Source organism: Erythrolamprus reginae, chromosome 1 (genome assembly GCF_031021105.1).
Source record: "Erythrolamprus reginae isolate rEryReg1 chromosome 1, rEryReg1.hap1, whole genome shotgun sequence".
In the NCBI taxonomy this organism is placed as follows: Eukaryota; Metazoa; Chordata; class Lepidosauria; order Squamata; family Dipsadidae; genus Erythrolamprus; species Erythrolamprus reginae.
The window spans coordinates 28,736,871-28,750,421 of NC_091950.1; the positions used below are offsets into that span (position 1 = coordinate 28,736,871).

The 13,551-nt window shown below is 43.1% G+C and overlaps 1 long non-coding RNA gene and 1 other non-coding gene across 2 annotated transcripts; both read left to right on the forward strand.

Moving 5' to 3' along the window:
* The first annotated feature begins 2,894 nt into the window (after positions 1–2,894).
* On the forward strand, positions 2,895–12,355 carry LOC139165343 (uncharacterized). Its single transcript, XR_011558772.1, has 3 exons — positions 2,895–3,645; positions 5,241–5,384; positions 10,315–12,355. It is a non-coding gene; the product is annotated as an uncharacterized lncRNA (long non-coding RNA).
* On the forward strand, positions 6,221–6,339 carry LOC139158221 (small nucleolar RNA SNORA26). The gene has a single exon (XR_011557622.1). It is a non-coding gene; the product is annotated as a small nucleolar RNA SNORA26 (small nucleolar RNA).
* Positions 12,356–13,551: the final 1,196 nt, after the last annotated feature.

The following is a 13,551-nucleotide window of genomic DNA, read 5'->3' on the forward strand; positions in this document are numbered from 1 at the left end:
GGGGTTTAAAGTGTTAAGGGAAGGCTTGTGATACTGTTCATAGCCAAAAATAGTGTATTTATTTATTTATTTATTTATTTATTTATTGGATTTGTATGCCGCCCCTCTCCAGAGACTCGGGGCGGCTAACAGCGACAATAAAACAGTGTACAATAGTAATTTGGTATTGATGATTAAAAATCAATTAATATAAAAACCAAACAAACATACATACATACATACCATGCATAGAATTGTAAAGGCCTAGGGGGAAAGAGGATCTCAATTCCCCCATGCCTGGTGGCAGAGGTGGGTTTTAAGTTGTTTACGAAAGGCAAGGAGGGTGGGGGCAGTTCTAATCTCTGGGGGGAGTTGGTTCCAGAGGGCTGGGGCCACCACAGAGAAGGCTCTTCCCCTGGGTCCCGCCAGGCGACATTGCTTAGTTGACGGGACCCGGAGAAGATCCACTCTGTGGGACCTAACTGGTCGCTGGGATTCATGCAGCAGAAGGCGGTCCCTGAGGTAATCTGGTCCGGTGCCATGAAGGGCTTTATAGGTCATAACCAACACTTTGAATTGTGACCGGAAACTGATCGGCAACCAATGCAGACTGCGGAGTGTTGGTGTAACATGGGCATATTTGGGAAAGCCCATGATTGCTCTCTCAGCTGCATTCTGCACGATCTGAAGTTTCTGAACATTTTTCAAAGGTAGCCCCATGTAGAGAGCGTTACAGTAGTCAAGCCTCGAGGTGATGAGGGCATGAGTGACTGTGAGCAATGACTCCCGGTCCAAGTAGGGTCGCAACTGGTGCACAAGGCGAACCTGGGCAAACGTCCCCCTCGCCACAGCTGAAAGATGTTTCTCTAATGTCAGCTGTGGATCGAGGAGGACGCCCAAGTTGCGAACCTTCTCTGAGGGGGCCAGTGATTCTCCCCCCAGGGTAATGGATGGACAGATGGAGTTGTCCTTGAGAGGTAAGATCCACAGCCACTCCTTCTTGTCTGGGTTGAGTTTGAGCTTGTTGACACTCATCCAGGCCCTAACATCCTCCAGGCACCGGCCCATCACTTCCACTGCTTCGTTGGCTGGACATGGGGTGGAGATGTATAACTGGGTATCATCGGCGTATTGATGATACCTCACCCCATGCCCTTGGATGATCTCACCTAGCGGTTTCATGTAGATATTAAATAGCAGGGGGGAGAGGACCGACCCCTGAGGCACCCCACAAGGGAGAGACCTAGAGGTCGACCTCTGATCCCCTACTAACACTATTTACTTCCGCATCTCTACTTTGCAGAAATTCGACTTTCGCGGGCGGTATTGGAACGCATCCCCCGCGAAAATCGAGGGAACACTACCTGGTTTCAGCCCTACATTCTAGCCACTTTCAATAAAAGTGCCTATGGAGAGAGAGAATCATCCAGGATATGATTGTCCCGAAGATGTGTTTTTAAAAGCAACTGAATATGTGTGTGTGTGTGTGTGTGTGTGTGTGTGTGTGTGTGTAGATTGTTCTGAGTTCGGGTTTTGCCCCGTGTAATATTTTGAGTGTCTACGCGACGTTTCGGTGAAATCACATTCACCATCATCAGGCTGAAGTTTTAAGCTTCGTGTTGCTGTAAATATGGAATATATTTATAATATATATAACCCTATACAGATCTCTCTCCCTATTTCAAGGCAGTTAATTTTATTTATAGCCGACAACTATATTCTGTATGTGTCAAATGTCCAACTAAATGGTCCAGCTAAAAAAAAACATTTGACATCTTGGTATATTCGGGTTTCTTCCCGTGTAGGATTTATATAATTATAGGATGGTATATAATTATAGGATGGTAAATTTATATAATTATAGGATGGTAATTTGTATAAATATAACTTTAGAAAAGTAATGATAAAAGACAATAGGAATATTTCCTATAAATAGGAATAGGAAATAGGAAACTACAAAATTCTCTTCAGTCTTATTTCTTTGCAAAAGCTAGAGCGCAAAACAAATATTTCATGGTTGGCCAGATCTCTTTACAATATAATATTAATTATGAACTCTAGTAAGACTTTACTTAACTCACGAAGCTCTTATACAACGGGTGAATGCCATGCAGAGGTTGGCAGCAATGGCAACTGTAACTTACAAAAAGCTACACGCATGTTGCACAGTGATTGTAAGATTCAGGATACATGTTGCAGTAAAGACTTGCCAACTTCTCTGGATAAATCCTCCTAGCGACCAGCTTTGGCTCAAAGGTAAAGATGAAAGTTACTCCTTGGAAGGAAAGCATTGAAGAAGGGCTGCGTGGCAGGTATGTGTTCCACCCCAGAATTTACGCGTCGTCATCTTGGAGATTCCCAAAGGTGCCTTTTCAAAAGGCAACTGGACTTTCTTCGCTTGTTTTACCCTTCAAAACGTTTCGCTTCTCCTCAAAGAAGCTTCTTCGGAAGCCAGAACTGAAGAAGCTTCTCCGATGAGGAAGCGAAACGTTTTCAAGGGAGACCTCCCCCACCCACTCCCAAAAAGAAAGTCCAGTCGCCTTTTTAAAAAGCACCTTTGGAACAACCACGACCTCCCGGGTGCTTGACAATCTCCACACTCGTGATCCTGGAGAGCTTTTTCTTTCCCTCATGGGGCAAAACCGCTGGAAGATTAATACGGACCGGCATTTGTCGGAAATGGCGTAGGGAATTGAGGTTGGACTAGATGAACCACGTGGTCCCTTTCAATTCTTGTTATTGTGTATTTTGAATGTTAAAAGTAAATTACACCAAGCACCCGTCCCTCCTCAAAACAAAATAAACGTCGAAGAACGTTTGTGCGCTTGCTTCCAATCATATACGTATTTATTTTTTTATAAGATATCCTATTTGCGTAGTAGACGGTGCCCGTTTGCTTAGCCAATGAACCCCACAGCCATTTGCGCGACAAAACCGGAGTGGTTAGTTTTCACATCCTTCTTTCTTTCTTTCTTTCTTTCTTTCTTTCTTTCTTTCTTTCTTTCTTTCTTCTTTCTCTCTTTCCTTCTTTCTTCCCTGTCTATCTCGCCCTTCCTTTCTTCTCTATCTTTTCTCTTTTTCTTTCTCACCTTTTTTCTTTTCTTTCTTCTCTCTCTCTCCATGTCCCTCCCTCCCAGCTTTCTTTCTTTCCTTCCTTCCCTGTCTATCTCGCCCTTCCTTTCTTCTCTGGCTTTTCTTTCTTTCTTTTTCTTTCTTTCTCTCCTTTTTTCTTTTCTTCTCTCTCTCCACGTCCCTTCCTCCCAGCTTTCTTTCTTTCTTTCTTTCTCTCTCTCTCTCTCCTTCCCTCCCACCCTCCGTTCGCTCGTTCGTTTATGCTTTCCTCTCGCCCCGCCTTTGCGCGCCCCCTTCCCAGCCAGGGCACTCTCGCGGGATCGCCTTTCTTGAGACTCTATATAAACCCGGCGGCCGCCTCCTCCTTCCTTTTCTCGCCCGGCGTGAGAGGCGGTGTATGTCTCCCAGCGATTGTGCCTCCTTTGCAAGCAGGCCACGGCGGGAGACGGGAAGATGGCGGGGCGCAAGAAGAAGAAGAACAAGCAGCAGCTGGCGGCCGAAGGGAACCAAAGCCCGGCCTTCCTGCAGGAAGCCCGGCAAGCGAAGGGAAGGCGGAGGCCTTGCCCGCGGACAGTATTCTATTCGGCGGCCGGGGTAAGGGGTTAACAACTGCCGCGTCTTTTTTCGGCCCCTTAAACTCTTGCGCCTCCGAAGCGGCCTGTGCTTCAGGATGGTCAACACAGGGGGGTAGAGCGCGCTCTCACAGAAACCTGGGGCGGGGTGGCGTCTCCGCTTTCGGATCCTGTCGTGAGAAACAAATGTTTTTGGGCACGCGGGATATATAATAACGGCAAATCCCGGGCTTTGTTACTGGATTGGCCGCGGGGAGCGGGAAAGATACCGCTTAGACTGAAATGGTGTAGGGCAGGGGTAGGCAAAGTTGGCTCTAATATGGCTTGTGGACTTCAATTCCCAGAATTCCTGAGCCAATCATGCTAGCTCAGGAATTCTGGGAGTTGAAGTCCACATGTCATAGAAGAGCCAACTTTGCCTAATCTTGGTGTAGGGACTCCTGCTTGGTTTGGGGGGGGCGGTTGGACTAGACCTACAAGGGCCCTTCCAACTCCATTATATTATATTAGATTTATTGGATTTATAGTATCCAATATAGTATCCGTAGACTCAGGGCGGCTCACAAAAATCTAATGGGTTCTTCTCTTTAGTCTCAACTTCGGGTGTATTCCTATGTAGAAACTGCCATTTGATATATAGTGGTACCTCTACTTACGAACTTAATTTGTTGCATGACCAGGTTCTTAAATAGAAAAGAAGAAGCAATTTTTCCCATAGGAATCAATATAAAAGCAAATAATGCATGTGATTGGGGAAACCACAGGGAGGCCCTGTTTCCTCCCAGGAGATTCCTGGAGAGACCCCAGGGAGGCTTCTCATCTTTTCCGGCCCTGTTTCTGCCCAAGAGATTCCTAGAGAGACCCCTGCCTTTTCTGGTTACAGCTTCGGAGGCTCGGGTTTGTAAGTGGAAAGTGGTTCTTAAGAAGAGGCAAAAAAATCTTGAACACCTGGTTCTTATCTTAAAAAAACTTTGTAAATAGAGGCGTTCTTAGGTAGAGGTACCACTGTATTTCTTTATTTGACTTATGTGCTGGCCAAACCTGTAGAACTCAGGGTGGCTTATAACAATAAAACAATACAGTAAAAAGTCAAATTCAAGCATTAATAAAAAAAACCCTTATATAAACCTGTATAAAGACCCTATAATAAAAACCCTTAATAATTTATAACAATAAAAGCCCCTTAATCCCATCAAAACAGTCATACCATCACTCATACCAGTCAAAAGATGTACAACTATTGTTATGATAAATTCTTCATAAATGACCAAGTAATGTGGTTAAGGTGACAAAAGTTTTATTATAGCTTAACTTACTCTTTGTAACCAACCAACACGCACACACGTATAGTACTGGCCCCAAAAATGTTGAGATAGGCCTAGTTAAGGTCTGTGGCTATATTAGACTGTTTTGAGCTCTTTACATCAACATAAGACTGTTTTTATACAAATCGATTTTATTACGGGGTTTAGTTTTAGATATTATATTCAATTTCTTATTGCTTGTATCTTTTTGTATTGTATTATATTATTTTGTAAGCTGCCCTGAATCCTTCGGAATTGGGCAGCATAGAAGTCGAATAAATAAATAGATTTGTTTTTTTCATTTGTGTTCCAGGCACACAGACCTAAGAGATAGATTGTCTGCTTACAAAAGTGCCCACCTGCGATGAAGGTTGGTGTTTCGCAAGAAGTGATTCTGCTGAATTGAGAGGAATGTAATGTCTGAAGCAGTAGCTGTTCCTTCTGTTAAAAAACAACGGTAAGTTTTATTTCACTCTTCATCACGTGGATAAATTACCTCTTAATTTAGTTTATATACCTAATTCACTTCTTGGTCACATTCTGGCTATCAAGCACCTTGTGTGTTGTTTTTTATATATTGGGGTTTCTTTTTTTGGACTTTTAATCTAAAACTGTAACCTAGATTTTTAAATATTAGATTTGTTACTATGTATTGTTCTTCACCATTGTTGTGAGCCGCCCCGAGTCTGCAGACAGGGGCGGCATATAAATCCAATAAATCTAATCTTGAAGACTGTTACTTTTCTGTAATGCATCAAATTTCTCCATTGCCAAAGTAAAAAAGTACCTATTTAGGTTAAACTCTGCTAATAACCTCATTTGTTGGCTTGTCTTATTTTGAATTCACCAAAAGATTCTTGACTTCAGTTTTAAATTCTTAGTAAGAGAATGAGTCCACCTTATTACCATGTCTTTAAGTTGTGGATGCTCCATCATTGGAGGCTTTTAAGAAGAGACCAGGCAACCACATGTCTGGAATGGTATATAAGGCCTCTGCTTGAGCAGGGGATTGGGCTAGAATACCTGCAAGATCCAACTCTTATTCGGTTTATATGTCCTTATAGATTTTCTTGACTTGATTGAGAAGCTGGTGAATCTGTTCCTTTCTTCCACTAGATCTCAAAGCACAACTGGAAAAGATGCTTTTAAAAAATCCCCACAATCTCAGATTTTTTTGGCGGGGGGGAACCTTTACCATTCATTCATTGCCACAAAACTTCTGAAAAATTATCACTTGCAGAGTTACCAACTCCAGTTGTAACTATATCGGGAACTCATCTCCCCCTTTTAGCTTTGCCCTCTTAAGGCTGATAGTGCTTTAAGTGGCCAATACAGAGGGGTAAAGTAAATTCTCTCTTAAACCCAGAGATGAAGGTGAAACTTTTCTCTGGATCCTGTCGGGAGAAACAAAGATAAACAATCCGTCCTAAATATGTGTTATGCTAGAAGACAATGGGTTTTTAGAGAAGTTGGCTTCATGGTTCATGGGTTTTTATTAGTGCAAATTAGCCTTCTACTGGCAGGTTATAATTTTTTTTAATCAAATGTCTGGATATTTTATCAAGGATCACTATAGAATTATATCTGAAAAGTATTTATATTTTCCTCATTTATATTCTGCTAGAGTTGAACGATTCCTGAATACTATGCATTTCTATAGATTAAGAGGGTCCTTCTTTGTTAAGTGGACCAGGTGTCTGCTTGACTGATTTTTGTAGCCTTATCTGAAAAGAAACCATCACAAAAACAACATATATGATAGAAAAAAATGTGCTCTTTCTAATGAAATTAAAATGAAGATGATTGAAAGTGAGAAAAAGAGTGCTCTGTTTCATTACCTTCAATCATCTTCATTAGAAAGAGCACATTTTTTTCTATCCTATATGTTGTTTTTGTGATGGTTTCTTTTCAAATAAAGCTTCAATTTCACCTGGTCCACTTGAACAAAGAATGACCCAAGAGCCAGTTTGGTGTAAACTTGGCTAGTCATTCTCTCTTAGCTGAACCAACCTCACAGACTGGGTATTATGGGAGAAATAGGCAGGAGCATTACTTCTGTAGCAATAAATTATATAAAATAAGTTTAAATATGCTTACTAGCAGGTGTTATACATGTTAAAAACCTGATTTGATTTATTTATGTAATTTATACAGCTGTCCATTTCACAAAAAATGGCTGGCATACAAGAATTGTAAAACAATAAATATATAAAACTTATTAAAAATATGTAAAGCAATCATTAAAATATAAAAACTACAATATAAAAATGTTGGACACTCCCTAAAGATCATAGGTAAGAAAGCGAGGACAAATAAAGGGAAATATTTCTTCATCCAGAGGGTCGTTGGTTTATGGAATTCACTTCCAGAGGAGATCATGACAGCTGTCAGGCTGGATAGCTTCAAGGCAGGATTAGACAGATTCATGGATGCCAAGTGTATCAGTGGTTATTGAAACAGATGTCCATGTGCTGCTTCTATGTTGGTTGAGGCAGGCAGAATTCCCTTGGGCACCATTTGTTGGGGGTCAAGGGAAAGGGAGAGTTTTGCCTTTTCTTTCTGCACAAGATCCCCATGGACAATTAGTGGGCCACTGTGTGACACAGAATACTGGACTCGATGGGCTTTGGCCTGATTCAGCACGGCTCTTCTTATGTTCTTATGGACTGGCTCTTGCAGTCTTAGAAACATGTAGAGACTCTAGAAAGAGTGTAAAGAACAGCAATAAAGATGATTAGGGGACGGCTGAAGGAACTGGGTATGTCTAGTTTAATGAAAAGAAAAAGGATGCTATGGTGTCCAATATCTAAGGGGCTGCCACAAGGGAGAGGGGATCTACTTGTTCTCCAAAGGGCCAGAAGGTAGGACAAGAAGCAATGGGTGAGATCTAATCAAGGAGAGGAGCAACCTAGAACTAAGGATAAATTTCCCGAGAGAACAATTAATGGAACAGCTTTTGCCTTCAGAAGTTGTGGGTGCTCCAACAGTGGAGGCTTTTAGGAATAGAATATCTCCGAGACTGCCTTCTGCTGCATGAATCCCAGTGACCGATTAGGTCCCACAGAGTGGGCCTTCTCCGGGTCCTGTCAACTAAACAATGTCGGTTGGTGGGCCCCAGGGGAAGAGCCTTCTCTGTGGCAGCCCCGACTCTGGAACCAGCTCCCCCCAGAGATTAGAACTGTCCCTACCCTCCTTGCCTTTTGTAAGCTCCTTAAAACCCACCTTTGTCATCAGGCATGGGGGAACTGAGACATCTCCCCAGGGCATATACAATTTATGTATGGTATGTTTGTATGTATGTTTGCTTAATAATGGGTTTTTAAAAATACTTTAAATTGTAAATTATTAGATTTGTCATGAACTGTTTTATTGTGTTGTGAACCGCATACAAATCTAATTAAATAATAATAATAATAATAATAATAATAATAATAATAATAATAATAATAAATAGATTGGACAACCATTTGTCTGAAAAAGTATAGGATGGTGATGGTGAACCTTTTTTTCCTCGGGTGCGAAGAGCACAAGCATGTGTGCGCTATTGCACATGTGCGAAGGCCCACACCTATTATCCCATGCCTGGGGAGGGCAAAAACAGCGGAGGCCCTCTGGAGGCCATAAGCAATGTGTTTCCTGACTTTTGGTGAGCCTCGTAGGCCCATTTTTTGCCGTCCCCTGCTCCCTGGAGGCCCTCTGGAAGCCTAAAACACCCTCTCGGAGGCTCGGCACAAGCTGAAACTCGGAGGCTCGGCACAAGCTGAAAATCAGCTGGTCAGCATGCACAAGTATGCTGGAGCTGAGCTAGGGCAACAGCTCATGTTCCAGCAGATATGGCTCTGTGTACCACCTATGGCAGTGATAGAAACATAGAAGACTGACGGCAGAAAAAGACCTCATGGTCCATCTAGTCTGCCCTTATACTATTTTCTGTATTTTTTCTTAGGATGGATATATGTTTATCCCAGGCATGTTTAAATTCAGTTACTGTGGATTTACCAACCACGTCTGCTGGAAGTTTGTTCCAAGCATCTACTACTCTTTCAGTAAAATAATATTTTCTCACGTTGCTTCTGATCTTTCCCACAACTAACTTCAGATTGTGTCCCCTTGTTCTTGTGTTCACTTTCCTATTAAAAACACTTCCCTTCTGGACCTTATTTAACCCTTTAACATATTTAAATGTTTCGATCATGTCCCCACTTTTCCTTCTGTCCTCCAGACTATACAGATTGAGTTCATGAAGTCTTTCCTGATACGTTTTATGCTTAAGACCTTCCATCATTCTTGTAGCCCGTCTTTCGACCCGTTCAATTTTGTCAATATCTTTTTGTAGGTGAGGTCTCCAGAACTGAACACAGTATTCCAAATGTGGTCTCACCAGCACTCTATATGGTGAACCTATGGCACAGGTGGCATGTGGAGCCATATCTGCTGGCACACGAGCCGTTCCCCTAGCTCAGCTCCAATGTGCATGCCGGCCAGTTGATTTTCGGCTCTCATGGAGGCTATGGGAGGGCGTTTGTGGCTTACAAAGGGCCTCCAAGGTGATGGGGGAAGGCATTGTTGCCCTCTCCAGGCTCTAAGGAAGCCTCTAGAGCCTGGGGAGGGCAACAAATGGTCCTACTGGGCCCACCAGAAGTTGAGAAATGGCCCATTTCTGGCCTTGAGAGGGTCTCCAAGGGGAGGGGGATGCTGTTTTCTCCCTCGCCAGGCATTGAGTTAGGGGTGTGGGCACTCGCGCATGTGTGGTAGCATGCATGCATTCCCTTTTGGCACACATGGGGAAAAAGGTTCGCCATCACTGACCTATGGCATGCATGTCATAGGTTTACTATCACTGATACAGGGTTTTCTGCCTGAGGAGGGACTAGTCCAGTGTTTCCCAACCTTGGCAACTTGAAGATATCTGGACTTCAACTCCCAGAATTCCCCAGCCAGCGAATGCTGGCTGGGGAATTCTGGGAGTTGAAGTCCAGATATCTTCAAGTTGCCAAGGTTGGGAAACACTGGACTAGAAGACCTTCCAAATCTGTTATTCTGTTATCAAAGGCACAAGGGAGAATGAATAGAAACCACAATGACATTTCGGAATATTATTGGTCCCTTGCAATTTGAGAATATAAGCAGGTCTTGGTGGGATTTCCAGAACATCGATGGGGATAGAATTAAACTTGAACAGAAATGATTTTTTTTTTTTTTAAATTATTGCTTAATGTTTGACTTCTCCGTTTTGGATGGTTACCCCTCTATTTTAAACTTTTGTTCATAGAAGTTCTATTAAGTAAAGTACGTTGGGCAAGTCAAAGGATTACGAGGTTTATCTCAGATATAGCATGCACTTGCTGGCACCATGAATAATCTATTTTTCCCTCGATTTTTTATAGAAAGAAAACACATTATCGGCAAAGTGACTTGTGGCTGATTTCCTGGAAGAATAATCTTGTGGCGTCTAACTTAGCCTGAAAAGATCTGGGTTCCTCCAGGCCTTCCTGTCTTCTGTCATCCTCTGGTGTCCATTTAAGCTCACCCCTACTGCTTCAGTGACTCCATCCAGCCACCTCATTCTCTCTTGCCCCCTTTTTTTGCCCTCAATCGTTCACAGCATTAGGCTCTTCTCCAGAGAGTCCGTCCTTCTCATTAGGTAGCCAAAGTATTTTGAGTTTCATCTTCAGGGTGTGGCCTTTTAAAGAACAGTCAGGGTTGATCTGTAGGACTGACGGGTTTGACTCAGCTTAATTACCTGGTGACTTGGGACATCAGGACCCTGGGCTTAAGCTGCTGCTGTTTAATGTCAGGTCTATTGTCGACAAAGCTCCCCTCATTTGTGAACTAATCATGGAGGAGGAAGCTGACCTGGCATGGATAACAGAGACCTGGCTGGGCCAGGAGGGGGGTGGCCCCCTCTCGGGGAAGTGCCCAGATGGGTTTCAAGTATGGCATCATGCGCGACCCCAGGGAAGGGGTGGAGGAGTGGCAATTATAGCCCAGAAGACCCTTAGCCTGCTCAGGCTCCCTGCTCCTGAGATCGTCAGTTGTGAGTCTCCTTTTTAGGTTGGACTTAGGGGTTCAGGTGGACTTGTTGCTTATGGACCTGCCTTCCAGATGCATTGCAACAAGCTTGCCTGTGCTACCCGAGGAGGTAGCCGGGCTGGCGGTCGAGTTTCCCAGACTCATGTCTTGGGGGACTTTAATGTACCATTACTCGGTGAATCCTCGGAGCTGGCACGGGAGTTCATGGCAATCATGGACCTAACCCAGTCAGACCCTGTACATAATACAGGGTCCGACTCACAAGAAGGGGGGACACACTCGATTTGGGTTTTCCTCTTGGGACAGTGGAGTGATTATCTGAATTTAAGGGGCTTAGACATCTTGCTCTTGTCATGGTCAGATTATTTTCTGTTATGGCATGACTTCCGGGTGCCAATCCTCCACCACAGGGAGGTGGAACCGATTAGGTGGCTCTGCCCCAGAAGCCCAATGGACCGAGAAATGTTTCAGAGGGTGCTTGGGGAAATACTGGACTTGCTTATACACAGTTTGGCGGAGTCCCTAGTGTCTGACTGGAACAGGAGAGCACCTGGGGCTCTAGAAATTCCAGAAAGAGAGGTCTAGAGCAGGGTTGGAGGGCCAATAAATCGATCTGACTGGACACTGTTAAGATCCTTCATTAGGACTTACCTAGTGGTGATCAAGGCAGCAAGACACTCGCATCTTACCGCCTTGATTGCATCTGCAGAATATTGCCCAATCGCTCTGTTTAGGGTTACTCGCCCCCTCCTGGATACGGGTGGTGGTGGTGTGGTGGACAAAACCTTGTAGGGTAGAGCTTAGGAAATTAACCAGTTTCTCACTGATTAAGTTGCTCAGATTCGGGCAAACCTGGACTCTGACTGGGAAATTTTGACTGGTGACTGGGGCAAGTCTTAGTCCAGTTATGTGGGATGAGTTTGATCTGGTGACACCTGATGAAGTCAACAAGGTCATGGGAGCTGCTAGCGTCTCCACCTGTTTATTGGACCCATGTTCCTCCTGGCTGTTAAGGCCAGTAGGGATGTGACACAAGGCTGGATCCAAGCGGTTATCAAAGCTTCATTGATGGATGAGTCCATCCCGTCCCTAGTAAAGGAGGCGGTGATACGCCCCCTCAAGAAGCCTTCCTTGGATCCGGCTATTTAAAAAAAAACTTGTTGAGATGGTGGTGTTGCTCCAATGATCCTTTTATGAAGCTGAATATCTAGATCCTTATCGGCCTGCTTCGAGGTCTGGTTATATCACCAAAACAGCTTTGGTCACACTGATAATGATCTCTGGCAGGCCAAGGATAGGATATTTATTGTCATTGTATCTATTTTCATTCTTATGAGCCGCCCTGAGTCAGCGAGAAGGGCGGCCTATAAATCTAATAAAATAAATAAAATAAAATGAGGTCATTTCTTCTAGCTATTCTCTGGAATTCTACATTAATTTGGGTGTATCTCTTTCTCTCTTGCTTTTCACTTTCCTTCTTTCCTTAGCTACTTGTAAAGCTTCCTCAAACAACCATTTTGCTTTCTTGCATTTTTTTTTCCTTTGGGATGGTTTTAATTGCTATCTCTTGTAAAATGTTGCAAACCTCAATCCATAGTTCCTTAGCCACTCTTGTCTATTAGATCTATTTCTTTAAATCTATTTGTCACCTCTACTGTATATCAGGGATATGATTTAGTTCATACATGGGTGGCCTAGTGCTTTCCCCTACTTCCTTCAATTTTAAGGCTAAATTTTGCAATTTAAATGTTATAACTCCTTGTGGTGAAGAGGCTTGCGTAACCCAATGAAGCTATGAGCTATACAAGATCCATGAATCAAAGGCAAGCTGGACATGGTCAAAGAAGATGACAAGACCAAGGATCGACATTTTAGGAGTCAGCAATCTAAAATAGACAGGAATGGGTGAATTTAATTCAGATGACCATCGGGTATACTACTGCAGGCAGACAATTCTACATGTGAACATCACCAGACGAGTGACACAGAAATCAGATTGTGCTCTGCAGCCAAAGATGGAGATGCTCTATACTATCAGTAAAAAGACCAGGAGCTGACTGTGGCTCAGATCATGAGCTGCTGCTTGCAAAATTTAGACTTAAATTGAAGAAAGTTGGAAAATACCACCACACAAAAAATAGCCCCAAAGAGTCTGGTGAGAGGGAACTACCCTGAAGATGGGGCTGCATTAGGAGTCCATATACTTAGAAGACTAACTTCTGGTCCATGTCCAACCAGCTTGGACAATGTATTATGCATAAATTTACACTGATTTTTATTAATATTGTGCACATTTGTTTTTTGGTGGCACATAGTTAAAGATGGGAAGCTGTATAACTTTTAAAAATAAATAATCCCTAGTTCTGCTTTCACACATTATTTTGGGGCAAAGATGGCAATGGCCTCTTAACTTTATTTGAAACATGGACCAATTTCAATCAGTCCATGGTATGATAGTAAAGCTGCTTTGATAACTGATGGATGGCTTAAAGGCGGCTATCTGAGTTATTATTTGATGTATTCTGACACCATTAATGTGGTATTCTAAACTGGGAGGATTTGCATAGTGGTTGCAATTCAGTTGTGATCAA